This window comes from Prionailurus bengalensis, chromosome A3 (genome assembly GCF_016509475.1).
Source record: "Prionailurus bengalensis isolate Pbe53 chromosome A3, Fcat_Pben_1.1_paternal_pri, whole genome shotgun sequence".
In the NCBI taxonomy this organism is placed as follows: Eukaryota; Metazoa; Chordata; class Mammalia; order Carnivora; family Felidae; genus Prionailurus; species Prionailurus bengalensis.
The window spans coordinates 95694488-95707400 of NC_057354.1; the positions used below are offsets into that span (position 1 = coordinate 95694488).

General features: G+C 39.2%; 1 protein-coding gene and 1 long non-coding RNA gene across 5 annotated transcripts in view; one reads left to right on the forward strand and one right to left on the reverse strand.

Moving 5' to 3' along the window:
* The window catches only part of CTNNA2 (catenin alpha 2), a 1115456-nt gene that overhangs the window by 553636 nt on the left and 548907 nt on the right, over positions 1-12913 (forward strand). The gene's annotated exons all lie outside the window — the stretch shown is intronic.
* LOC122497085 lies at positions 1729-5353 on the reverse strand. The gene is made up of 2 exons (XR_006301021.1): positions 4769-5353; positions 1729-2304 (listed from the first exon to the last, which is right to left on the reverse strand). It is a non-coding gene; the product is annotated as an uncharacterized LOC122497085 (long non-coding RNA).

Sequence of the window (12913 nt, forward strand, 5' to 3'; positions counted from 1 at the left end):
CAGAGGCTAATGCCTGGAGGCAGCAAGTATGAAGAGGAGGAGGGCATGGGACCTTTGAGGAAAAGAGGGATCTAAGTGATGTGGCTCAACAGCATGGGGGGAGTCTCTGGGTCAGAAAGCTGTGAAGGGCATGGGGTGCTTTGCTGGCCCTTTGTTTTTTGTTTGTTTGTTTGTTTTTTGGTTTTCATTTTGTTTTTATATGAAATTTACTGTCAAATTGGTTTCCATACAACACCCAGTGCTCATCCCAACTGGTGGCCTCCTCAGTGCCCATCACCCACCCTCCCACCCTCCCACCTCCCATCAACCCTCAATTTATTCTCAGTTTTTAAGAGTCTCTTATGGTTTGGCTCCCTCCCTCTCTAACTTTTTTTTTTTCCTTCCCCTCCCCCATGGTCTTCTGTTAAGTTTCTCAGGATCCACATAAGAGTGAAAACATGGCATCTGTCTTTCTCTGCCTGACTTATTTCACTTAGCATAACACTCTCCAGTTCCATCCACATTGCTACAAAAGGCCATATTTCATTCTTTCTCATCGCCGTATTATTCTATGCCATTCTTCTCATTGCCAATAGTATTCCATTGTGTATATAAACCACAATTTCTTTATCCGTTCATCAGTTGATGGACATTTAGGCTCTTTCCATAATTTGGCTGTTGTTGAAAGTGCTGCTATAAACATTGGGGTACAAGTGCCCCTATGCCTCAGTACTCCTGTATCCCTTGGGTAAATTCCTAGCAGTGCTATTGCTGGGTCATAGGGTACATCTATTTTTAATTTTTGAGGAACCTCCACACTGTTTTCCAGAGTGGCTGCACTCCTTTGGAAGACCATGTGATTCTTGATCTTGGGGTTGTGAGTTTGAGCCTCATGTTGGGTGTAGAGATTACCTTAAAAAAAAAAACACTTAAAAAGAGGGGCACCTGGTTGGCTCTGTCAGTTGAGGGTCCATCCAGCCCTTGATTTCTGCTCAGGATCCCAGGGTCGTGGAATCAAGCCCGGTGTCTGCCTTGTCAGGCTCTGCACTAATCTTAGAGCCTGCTTAGGATTCTCTGTCTCTCTCCCTTTGCCTCCACCTCCCCCCCTCCCACTAGTGCTTTATCTCTCTCTAAACAAAAACAAAAACAAAAACCACTTAGAGAAAGCTCTGAAGGGCAGCAGTAGCTTGGGGTCTTTATAGCCCTGGATTTATTTTATCTATGCTACAGATGTTGAGTGCAGCTTCAGGGGAATGCAAAGTAGGCAATCTCTAAGTGGCTAAAAATCTGCTTATTAAAATAATTTTATGTGTAAAAATGTGTCTCAGCCTATAGTAAAAAATTATACATCCTAGGAGTCAATACACAGAGGGCATCTTTGGTTTATATAATAGGCATCTCACACATATACACTCTTACAGGATGGGAGTCATGCCATATATGGTGTTTTGTAGCTTTCACAATAATCTATTAAGCATTTCTCAATGTCACTAAAATTTCTTCCAGAACATTATATTTAATAGCTTCTTGTCATCATGAGCTTTTCCTATGATTTACCACAACCCCGGTTCAAATGTTTTTCTGCAGGTAGCCTAATGTTTCTAACGTCACCCTACAGATCTGTAGTGATGGAACCCAGAGCTCTTTTCCCCCAAACCTGGTTTGGATTCTTAGCTCTACTGAGTCAGTGGTTGAGCTGGGGAATCATCAAATGATTTTTGAGAATAATGTTAGGAAGAGGAGATTTCATCCAGATTAAAAAATATTTATTTACACAATTATTTATTTGGTATGTATTTAACAATGTGATTAATGGGCTAAGCTTGCAGATAACATTTTGGTCAAAAAACAATTGTGCTCATTAAGGAAGCATATTATGCAAAGAGCACTCCATCATATGGGGCCCCTAAAGAAAACTTGTTTTGAGGTAAATAACAGACCCCATCTCATTAATTACAGGTATCAACCATACCAAATCACCATGCACAAAGTACTTAAACAGATAGTAGCTTGATGATGAATGGCATTTCCCATTTCAAATGATGTAAGTAAAATGCTATTTAAAATCTTGACATTCTCTTGCAAAGAGTAGGTGAGCTCGAGAAGGTGGCACAATGACAATGTGACTCCCACGTTCCTCATTGTGTGTCTGTGTGCATGTGTGGAGTGTGGTGGAGGAGCCTTTGAACAGCACGATGTGTTCTAAGAGCAGAATGAGATCAAACAACCTGCCTCCTGCACTTCTGAGGCAGTTGCACTGTGCAGGACATGGCCTTTGGCTTCTTCCACCTCTGTGACCACCTGTGCAATAAAGGCTGCTTGATCCTAAAGGTCCGGGGGCGGGGGGAAAAGGAAACAAGATGAGGTTTATTGAATAATCAGTGACAAGTGGTTTATGAGATGCTCATCATGTGGAATCCCCAAAATAATCTTGTAAACTGTGTGTCTCCAATATTCACATTAGATACCATGCCTCACACATATTTTACCAGATATCTACTAGATCCTGGCTGAACCATACATGAACCTAGATCTGAAGTCCTTGCAAAAATCTGTGCTATTGCTATAAGATTGTATAGAGAATGTCATTTTCCAGGAGAGTCCGTCAAAACCACTGTGTCCTTGATTCTTTTCCACCATCTCATCTATATACCTTTCCTTTTCTCTCTCTCTTTTTGGTTTTGCACTTCTGTCTCCTTCATTCTGCTCCTTGCCTGCCCTATGAGGTTACTGAGGTAGGTACATAAACATACATATGCTTTTCCTGTATTTTCCATATATCTCTGCTCCTAAAATGCCCATTTTGTACCATCCAAGATAGTAACTAGTGTTAATGATAAGAGTTACCTATGGCTCCGTGTTACTGATGGATAATAACATCCTACAGTTTCTACCAAAGGAGTAATGTCTAATGGTAGATATCTCGACAACATGCAGGTTGACAAAGCTGGGTGACTTCTGATATGCACTTTGTCTTGGCTCAGAGTATAACAGTTGAGAGCCAGAGTTTTGGAGTCACTTGGATCTAAACTCTGGTCTGGACTTACCAACTTACTCCCCTTTTCACTTTTGGCCATTTACTTTACTCTCTCTGTCTCATTTTCCTCCAGGGAAAAATGAAGGTGATAATAGTGTTTACCTCCTAAGCTTGTATAGGATTAAATGACATACTACATACAACTTCCTTAGCAAAGTGTATATGACACCGAGCTCTCAAGAAATTGACTACTATAAAAATAAATATGTACAAACTATTTTTTGCTGGATCTACCTGTATGTTAGGCCAACATTCTAAACATTCTAAACAACATTCTAAACACACTGTACAGTGTTTACTCATCACCAATTATGTACATTGTATGGCTGGAGACACTATAAGGAAAAGGGCCCTAGGTAGTTTCAGTACTTTGCTTCCCATTAGCTTATGGCTTACTTAGTAACAATAAGAAATAGATACAAGAATTTATGTGTTTCCTTATTATGTCTGTCTTTCTGATAAGAAATTATCAAGCCTTCATTTAAAATGACATCATTTTTGCAAATGGCATATTGTATAAAGGGTTAGTATCCAAAATCTATAAAGAACTTATCAAGCTCAACACTCAAAAAAAAAAAAAATCCAGTGAAGAAATGGGCAGAAGACACAAATAGACACTTTCCAAAGAACCTCCAGAATCCAAATGGCTAACAGACATATGAAAAAAATGCTCAACACCCCTCATTATCAGTTAAATACCAATCAAAACCATGATGAGATACCACCTCACACCTGTCAGAATGGCTAAAATTAACGACTCAGGAAACAACAGATGTTGGCGAGGATGCGGAGAAAGGGGGACCCTTTTGCACTGTTGATGGGAATGCAAACTGGTTCAGCCACTCTGCAAAACAGTGTGGAGGCTCCTCACAAAATTAAAAATAGAACTACCCTATGACCTAGCAAAACCTAGCACTACTAGGTATTTATCCAAAGGGTACAGGAGTGCTGATTAAAAGGGGCACGTGCACCCCAATGTTTATATAGCACTACCAACAATAGCCAAATTATGGAAAGAGCCTGAATGTCCATTGACTGATGAATAAAGAAGATGTGGTACATATATATGATGGAATATAACTTGGTGATGAAAATTAAATCTTGACTTTTGCAATGTGGATAGAACTAGAGTGTATTATGCTAAGCAAAATAAGTCAGTCAAAGAAAGACAAATATCATATGATTTCACTCGTGGAATTTAGGAAACAAAGCAGATGAACATAGGGGAAGGGAAGCAAAAATAAGACAAAAACAGAGAGGGAGGCAAACCATAAGAGACTCTTAAATACAAAGAACAAAGAGAGTTGCTGGAGGGGAGGTGGGGGGGATGGGCTAAATGGGTGATGGACATTAAGGAGGGCACTTGTTAGGATTGAGTACTGGATATTACATGTAAGTGATGAAACTGGGTTCTGCTCCTGAAATCAATACTACACTGTGTGTTAACTAACTTGAATTTAAAGAAATAAATTTAAAAAAATAGCATAAAATGACATTAGTGCCACAAAGTACTCCCCATCCTTAAAAAGGAAATCAGCCAGTATTTACTGAGGACCTCTTCAGTGCTCAGGCCTATGCCAATCTAGGGAATAGAGGTGGGGTCCCAGGAAACCATGAGTTTTCTTTTCCTCAACATAACTGTGAACTTCTCAGCCTTAAACTGAATTCTAAGTCACATTCTTTTATTTTATTTTTTTCTCTAAGTACATGTTCTCTGTGGACTTGTCCACCTGGATCTCACTTTGTCCCTACCTTTCATCATTTGTGTCTTGAGTCCTATTTATCTTGGCATCCTGCTCAATAGCCAAAGAGTCTTACAACCAAGTTAACATTCTCTCCTAAGGGAAGTATACAGCTCCTCTAGGTTCTAGAATTCACAACAAGGAAACAGTTGCTAAGTAAGGGATGCTTTAAAAAATTAGAGATCTACTAAAATGGCTAAAATTAAAAAGCTTGATGATGCCAAGTGTTAGAAAAGACAGAGAATAACAGAATAAATGCTCATACATTTCTGAAGAGAATGTAAAATTGTACAGCCACCTCAGAAAACAGTTTGGCAGTTTCTTTGTTAACATATACTTACCATACAACCCAACAGTGATACTTCCAGTATTTTACTCAAGTGAAATGAAAACTATGTTGATACAAATACTTATATATTAATTTTCATATCATCTTTATATATAATAGCTCCAAACTGGAAACAACCTATATGTCTGTGAACAAATATGCATGATATGTGCATCTGATGGAATACTATTCAGTGTGCCTGGATGGCTCAGTCAGTTGAGGGTCCAACTATTGGTTTTGGCTCAGGTCATGATCCCAGGGTCTTGGGATCGACTCCCATGCTGAGCATGGAGCCTACTTAAGATTCTCTCTCTCTCTCTCTCTCTCTCTCTCTCTCTCTCTCTCTCTCTCTCCCCCTCTCCCTCTCTCTCCCCCTCTCCCTCTCCCTCTCCCTCTCTCCCTCTGCCCCTCCCCTTCACTTTCTCTCTCTCTCTGTCTCTCTCTCTCAAAAAAAACACAAAAACAAAAACGACTAAACAGATGAATCTCAGCATTCTGCTGAGCTACAGAAGCCCATCTCAGAATGCATACTGTATGATTCTATGTAAAGAAGATTATTAAAAAAAAAAAAAACAAATGAAAATATAGTGACAGAAGTTAAATGAGTGATTGTCTGGCAGCAAGAATGAGAGGAGCATGGAGGTGGAGTGCAAGGGAACGTTTTGGGTGATGGAAACAGTCTGTATCCTGATTATGATGGTAGTTACAAAGGCATATAAAATTTTCAAAACTCTTTGAATGTACAGTTAAAATGAATGCTTGCTTAACACAGTATATATCTTATATCTTATAATTATATATAAATTGATGATTTAAAAATGATGATTGAAGGGGTGCCTGGGTGGCTCAGTCAGTTAAGTGTCCGACTTCAGCTCAGGTCATGATCTCACAGTTTGTGAGTTCGAGCCCCGCGTGGGGCTCTGTGCTGACAGCTTGGAACCTGCTTCAGATTCTGTCTCCTTCTCTCTCTGCCCTTCCCCGACTTGTACTCTGTCTCTATCAAAAATAAATAAATGTAAAAAATAAAATAAAAATAAAAAAAATTAAAAATGATGATTGAGGGGCGCCTGGGTGGCTCAGTCGGTTAAGCATCCAACTTCAGCTCAGGTCACGATCTCGCAGTCTGTGAGTTTGAGCCCCGCGTTGGGTTCTGGGCTGATGGCTCGGAGCCTGGAGCCTGCTTCCAATTCTGTGTCTCCCTCTCTCTCTACCCTCCCCCCTTCATGCTCTCTCTCTGTCTCAAAAATAAATAAAACGTTAAAAAAATTAAAAATGATGATTGAAATAATAAAAGGTAGGAAGAGATTTCAGTTGTCACAAAACAAAGATACCCGGAGACATAATTGCATTGCACGTGAATCTATTCAGTGTTAAATAGACATACTTTTTCATTCACTCATTTATTCAACCATCTATTAAGCACTGACTAGAATCTAGGTCAAGTGTTGGGTACACAGCCTACAGAGATCAAAGACAACTTTGTAACCACAACACATTTAGTTTTGACAAATAGACTAACTGGAAAATGGCTGCCATGTAGGGATTCAACTGGGAGGACCATTGAAGGTCCTTGGGATGGGGCGAGGTTTGATCTGAGTATTGGGAAAAGAAGGAGTATAGATGCTCTAGGTAAAGGGAACAGCAGGTGCAGAGCCATGACAGGATGGTTCCTGTGTCTAAAGTGAAGAATGCAGATGTGTGGAAGGTGGCCAGTGAGGAGCAGAAAAGTGAGTGTGGGTCTTGTGATGAAGGACGTTGTGTTTTGGCCTATTTTCTGTTGGGTGTAAATGAAGGATTTTAGGCAGGAGAATGGCATGAATTAATTATAGTTTAGAACAGTCATGCTAGTAGCCTCAGTGTACTGTATCAATTAAAGGGGTCAAGAATGAGCAGGGAGACCAGTTAGGGAATTGCTAAAGTAATGGAGTAGTGGTGGCAGGAATGAGTCAGTGGGACATTTTGGGGGTTGGTCGTGGCTGGCTCTTTGCAATATCTAGCAAACATCTTCCGGCTCCATGTGGTGTTGCCTTTTTATTTTGTTTGCTTTTTGTTTTTAGTGTGTGTTTTGTTTTGCCAGGGGCATTTGGTGGTTATCCTTATCCCGTGTGCTTTGTGAAGACTGTCCTATCTTCCATGTTTCTCCTTTCCTTTTATCTTGTCCTAGACACAAGTTAAGGGAATGGCATGGTTTTCTTTAAGTTTTACAAGAACTGTGAGTCCTATTTGATTTCTCCTCTGAAAGGGGCACTGCCAGGGATGATCTCCCTCACTGATGCAAAGAAATTAAGATTCAGTCGCTGCCTTCAAGAACATTTACAACAGAAAGTATACTTGAGGCACTGTGTGGCTCAGTTGGTTAAGTATCCAACTCTTGATTTTGGTTCAGGTCATGATCTCATGGTTGTGAGATTGAGCCCCACATAGAGCTTAGTGCTGGGTTCTACACGCTGACCATGGAGCCTGCTTACAATTCTCTCTCTCTCTCTCTCTCTCTCTCTGCCCCTCTTACCCCATCAAAATAAGTAGTGTTTTTAAAAAGTATACTTTCTCAATTAACTAATATTTACTGCGTGTCTGCTCTGTGTCCCATGCTGTCTGAGGTGCTGGTGAGTGTGCTAGTTGGCTTGATGGATTATCCAAAAACTCCCCTGCAGCCACACCCTACTCCCCACCACATGATTGTTCTTTGTACAAAGGTCTATGGAGATTCTTGAAAATATAAAAGATAGTGTCTGCTCCCACCTGACACATATTTTTGAAGAGAAGAAAACATGGCTACAATGTAAGGCAAAATGGGAAAAGCAATGTAAAAGAGGGAGGAGGAGGTCGGTGAAGTATTATAAGGAGAGTGCTCACCCAGGAAAGGGTGGTGTGGCTGGTATGGCTGTTCCATGCAGAGGAAAAAAAAAATCTCCTGGAGGCCATGTGAGCACCTCCAATGAGCTAAAAACTCTGTCATGTGCTGGGAATACCAAGTTGAAGATCAGGCCCTGCCTGCAGAGAGTCCTTTTCTTGTGAAATCAGAGTTTGCCTAAAATAATTTCAGAAGAGCCCTGCATGTCATTGAGCCTTTGTAAGTTCAATGCTCCATGTTAGCCTGGAAGTTCCAGTGTGGCGGCCCGATCATTCAGCTTCTTGCACATCCTGTCTCCGATGTATTGAACGTGGTGGCATTGTAGAAGGTGATGTTAGAATAGGCAAAGTTTTCTTGGACATAATTCAGAAAACATGAACTGTAAAAGGCGTTCAGGGCTTCCCCATTTGGAGAGAACATATGTGGAGATCCCTGCAGATACATCATTCCTTTGGAAACCTGGTTCCTTCATTCACCTCTTATCCTTCCTGTTGACAACATCTTAAACTCTCAGTCCTGACCTAGTGAACTTTGTTGTAAAAGCAGGAACTAAATATCCACATTGAAGACAGATCAGATACAAAGCTCCATGTGTTTCTGAAGTCTAATTTCTGGTATATATCAAGATGTCATATAATTAAAAATTTCTAAAGTCAGGACACGACAGTCTAGAGAAAACACACTGTCAGAAAGAAACCACTCAGAGGCTCACACGCCCTCCCGCTACACAAAAAGAAACACCTGCCACATTGCAGATACATGGGACATATTTCGTGTGTGTGGGACCAGTAACACAAATACCGTTTAGAGGAGGGAAGCAATAAAAACAGTACATTAATATTTTAAATGTTGGTAAAAAAGCATAGCTGGGTGAGGAGTAAATGCTTAAGAACTTCCCCTTAATAAAAACGACATTCTCGGTTATATGACCCACAGCAAATCGGCTTCAGCTGCATTTTTATTTAGCAATTTGTGTTTGGTGTTTTCTCTTGGAGATGCTTCCCTATTGCATTTTATGGCATGCTTTACATAAATTGCAAGGAGGATTGGGGTGTAAAGCTGTCAATTCCCAGCAGCTCATAAACTAATGAATTTAAATTTTAAATGGGAGATTTTAAAACATGTGGGGGCTGTTTTCATTATCTGATGGTATGTATCTCCAATGATAAGTGGCAGTCCATAAACACTGGGGATGGCTCCTTTCAGAAACTTGTGATAAGAAAATTCTCTCCTCCCTCCCTCTTTCCTTTCTCACTTTGTTCATTTCCTGTAAAATATCAAACTCCAATGAATTTCACCTTTCCCAACGACATGATATAAGTTGTTTTAAAAATTGACTTGAAAAAGAAAAAAATTATTTGAACCAGAGAAACTTTATTCACCCTCAAATCTCTTTCCTACTACCCTTTATTTTTTGATACCACATTGCTCTTTTTTCTACTCTTCATGCAAGTCACTACTCCCCTGAGACGGCAGACAGACAAGCAGACATGCACACACCCCTTTGTAAACCATCAACATGGCCAAGTTAACCTGTATGGAAGCCCTTTCAAAGTGAAGGAAAAAAATAAGTCCACATTTGAAAATCTTTTAGGCCCCTGCTACATTACAAGTCAACTAGCCTTATGGAAAATGGTTAAGGAAGAAAAAACAAAAGCACTAACCAAACACTGTCATCTGATGATCAGAGAAATGCACTCTTTTTTTTTTCTCCTTCTTGCAAAACTTTCTTCCACATTCCTATCCCTTCTGTAACAAGTGAAGATTGCAACCAGATCTAAGACAGGGAATATATGAAGTTTCTATGAAACTCTATGTCTGATATTTGTTTGTTTCTATTATGTTCATATTTTGTTGTTTTGGGATCTGGCTGTAGGAATTTAGATACGTTTCTCCTCAGGGTTCCAGTGGATGGTTGGTCTGAAGATTTAGTCTAGTATCAAACCAAATGGAATTATTTTCTGTGTCATGTTTTATAACCTGATGCCATTTTGTTCTAGTTCATTAATTTTAGAGAATTAATGGGATGTTTTTAATAGTTCACAAAGTTTTTGGAAGTTTTGTTTTCTTGTTTTGTGTTCTTTTAAATTTATATAAATGACACAACAGAATCAGCCTTAGCTTCTATGACTTTGTTTCCCCAGTACCAATACAGTAGTAGCAGAGCTCATAATATGTACTTCATATTGTTTTATTGAAACATAAAATAAATAAAACACAGAAAATCCCACAAAACAACTTACAGACTAAAAAAGAAATTAAAAAGATTTGCCAGAAAGACTTTATGGCCTCTTGTTTCCATTGTCCAGAGGCCATTGCTTGTTACTTTCAGGCTCTTGGGTCAGCATTGGGCATGTGAGTTCACAGGCCAGTGACTTCATATAAGATAGTAGTCTATTTGGATTAGGTCCAGGAGTGTTTTAAAATTCAAAAATGGTAGATGAATTTTTTTTTACAAAAAAAATATTTCTATTTCCAAACAAGGGGGAGAAAAGAGAGATTGAAAGAATCTTTATTAGATGACCAGAATATGGTCTTTCTACCAACATCAAATTGTCCTCTTCTATGTTATATTCTACTTTGAAATCACTTTAAACAATGGAGTTTCCACTGTGTCACCTGGAAGACAATTGGATGGTCTAACCAATATCTTAGATCACTTCCAGAACAGGGTGTGTGTGGAGGGCTGTAACAGACTGTGTGCTACGTTTTGTTTTTTCACTAGGAAGGTAACTTCCCATGCTACTGATTAATTGCACTATAATTATTGTGGGGTTATTCCTACCTTATAGAAAAGAGAGGGAATAGCTTCTCTGTTTGGGGAAGTGTTTTGACTTTTCTATCACTGAAGAAATGTCCAGGTTTTCAATCCCATCTTTCTTTTTGATCTCATGTGAGAAACATACTTAGAACTTGGCCTTTTAAGACATGATTTGCCTTGATTCTCTGGAATTCTTTAGCATTAATAAATCAGGGCTGTGCAGTCACTGACAGAATTTGACTTGATGTATACCCTAAGGTCCCACCTGTAACAAAGTATCTTCTCTTGCAAGTAGACATTGGAAATTTTAAAAGTAGTTTGATTGGTATTTTGAAATTCCCAAATCAGAATGTATGTGGACAGAGGAATTTGGTTGACAAAACACCCATCTGACATACTAGGTGCTATTAACTACTTCTACAATTTGCTTTGCACCCGCACTAGCAAGCTGAGAATGAGCCTTTGAGGTTGTGAATCACAGATATGTACAGAAGAGAAATGCAACCAATGGACTTTTAGTGGTTACCCACATGGCTTAGGACCAGACAGAATATGGGGTCTGGAAATTCCAAGTATCTGTAAACAATCTGAATGTATTGGCTAAATGTCTGGAGAGAAGGGCAAGGTCAGAGAATCATTAAAGAAGAAATAGTCCCTGAATTCTCTTCCTTTCTGGAGAGGAAATACAAGACATGAAAGAGTCATTCTTAGCTCTGTCAGAGTCACCAGCTATGCTAGTTTTTAGTTCTATATCTATATAACACAATGTGGTGTCTTTAGAGTAAGGGACCTTACTCCTTCTCACTTCCTATATTATACCAGACTTCTTCACCAAAATCTGCACTGTATGTTTTCATTGTGGTAAAAGGCAATAAGTTTATGAATTTTTAATATTCCTGTAAAGGTATTACAAGAATAAATTACTTTGTGAGGTATGTAGGAATGCCAACAGTAGGATGAAAAGTGTATCGTAATCTCAAAATAGTAAATGCTAGTTCTATGGCTTTCTTGCAGAGAGGTGATGTGTCTTGGTGAGACAAGAGAACAATTGTAGAAGAGAGTTTACATGCAGATTTCTACTGGTTCTCCTCTCTGTGCCAATCCAATCTCCTGGGCTTTCCTTGGATCACATCTATAAATACCTTCTAAGGTGGACTCACATTTCCAAGGACAAGATGAAGATCTCTTTCTTTGCCCTTAATCTATGGTTTGTAATGGGGTTTAGGAGCAAGCCAGATGGGAATGGCAGGAAAAAATGATAGGTAGACATAGGAAAATAGGAGAAATCAAATCACAGAACCAGAAGGCAGAAAGGCGCCCTATTCATCTGGTTGAAATACCTCCCAGTGCTAGAACTGTTTCTCTGACATCTCTGATAGATGTGTCCTCTGTTAGACATTTTCATTAACCCAGGGTACATACAATAGTTTTTTTGTTTGTTTTTATTCTTTTGTAGGCAGGATATTTCTTAGTTGGGGAACGTTAATTGTTAGAAAGTCCCCTTTTTTATCTGTGATTGACTCCCAATCACTCTTTTAGGAATATCCAACCCATTGGGTCTGGTTCATTATACATAACAGCCCTTTCTAAGAATGGGAATAGAATCACAACTCGTGGAATTTGTCAAAGACTGCTTCTGGGATTATAAAACGTATTTATTATGTTGCTTAAGGAATTAGTTAAAAATGGAAGAATATCTAGAAAAATCATGCTTTTCACACAATTCTGAGTCAGTGTAGAACGATGCTGCATGGAGTACATTAACTAATCAAGAAACTTTGTAGCTGGTTTGGTGTATTTTGCTAACTCATTGGTTAGCAGTTCCTGAGCCATTTATGTAAGTGACCAAAGGAGATGATGAGGAGAAGAATTACCATATTTTGAATCCACTTGTGATGTTCTGTGATATTTGGCTGCAGGAGTGAAGATGAAGAACTTGAACTGGTCAACTGTTTGACCACCAAAGTGACATCTCCAGGTGAAGTTTTCAGAAGAGTTGGGGTCCTGAGAGAAGCAGATAGTAATATCTGAGTGGTGGTTGTAAAGATATTTGAGGGATACATTGAGGTCAAATTACAGTAGACCTTAAATACCAGGAAAGGAATTCAGATATATTTTTATGAGTGGGGAGAAGCTATTGATCATTACAAATGATCTGAGGTAACCAGTATCCCCCCAAATCTCAGCATCTTGATGCAATCATAATTTTCTC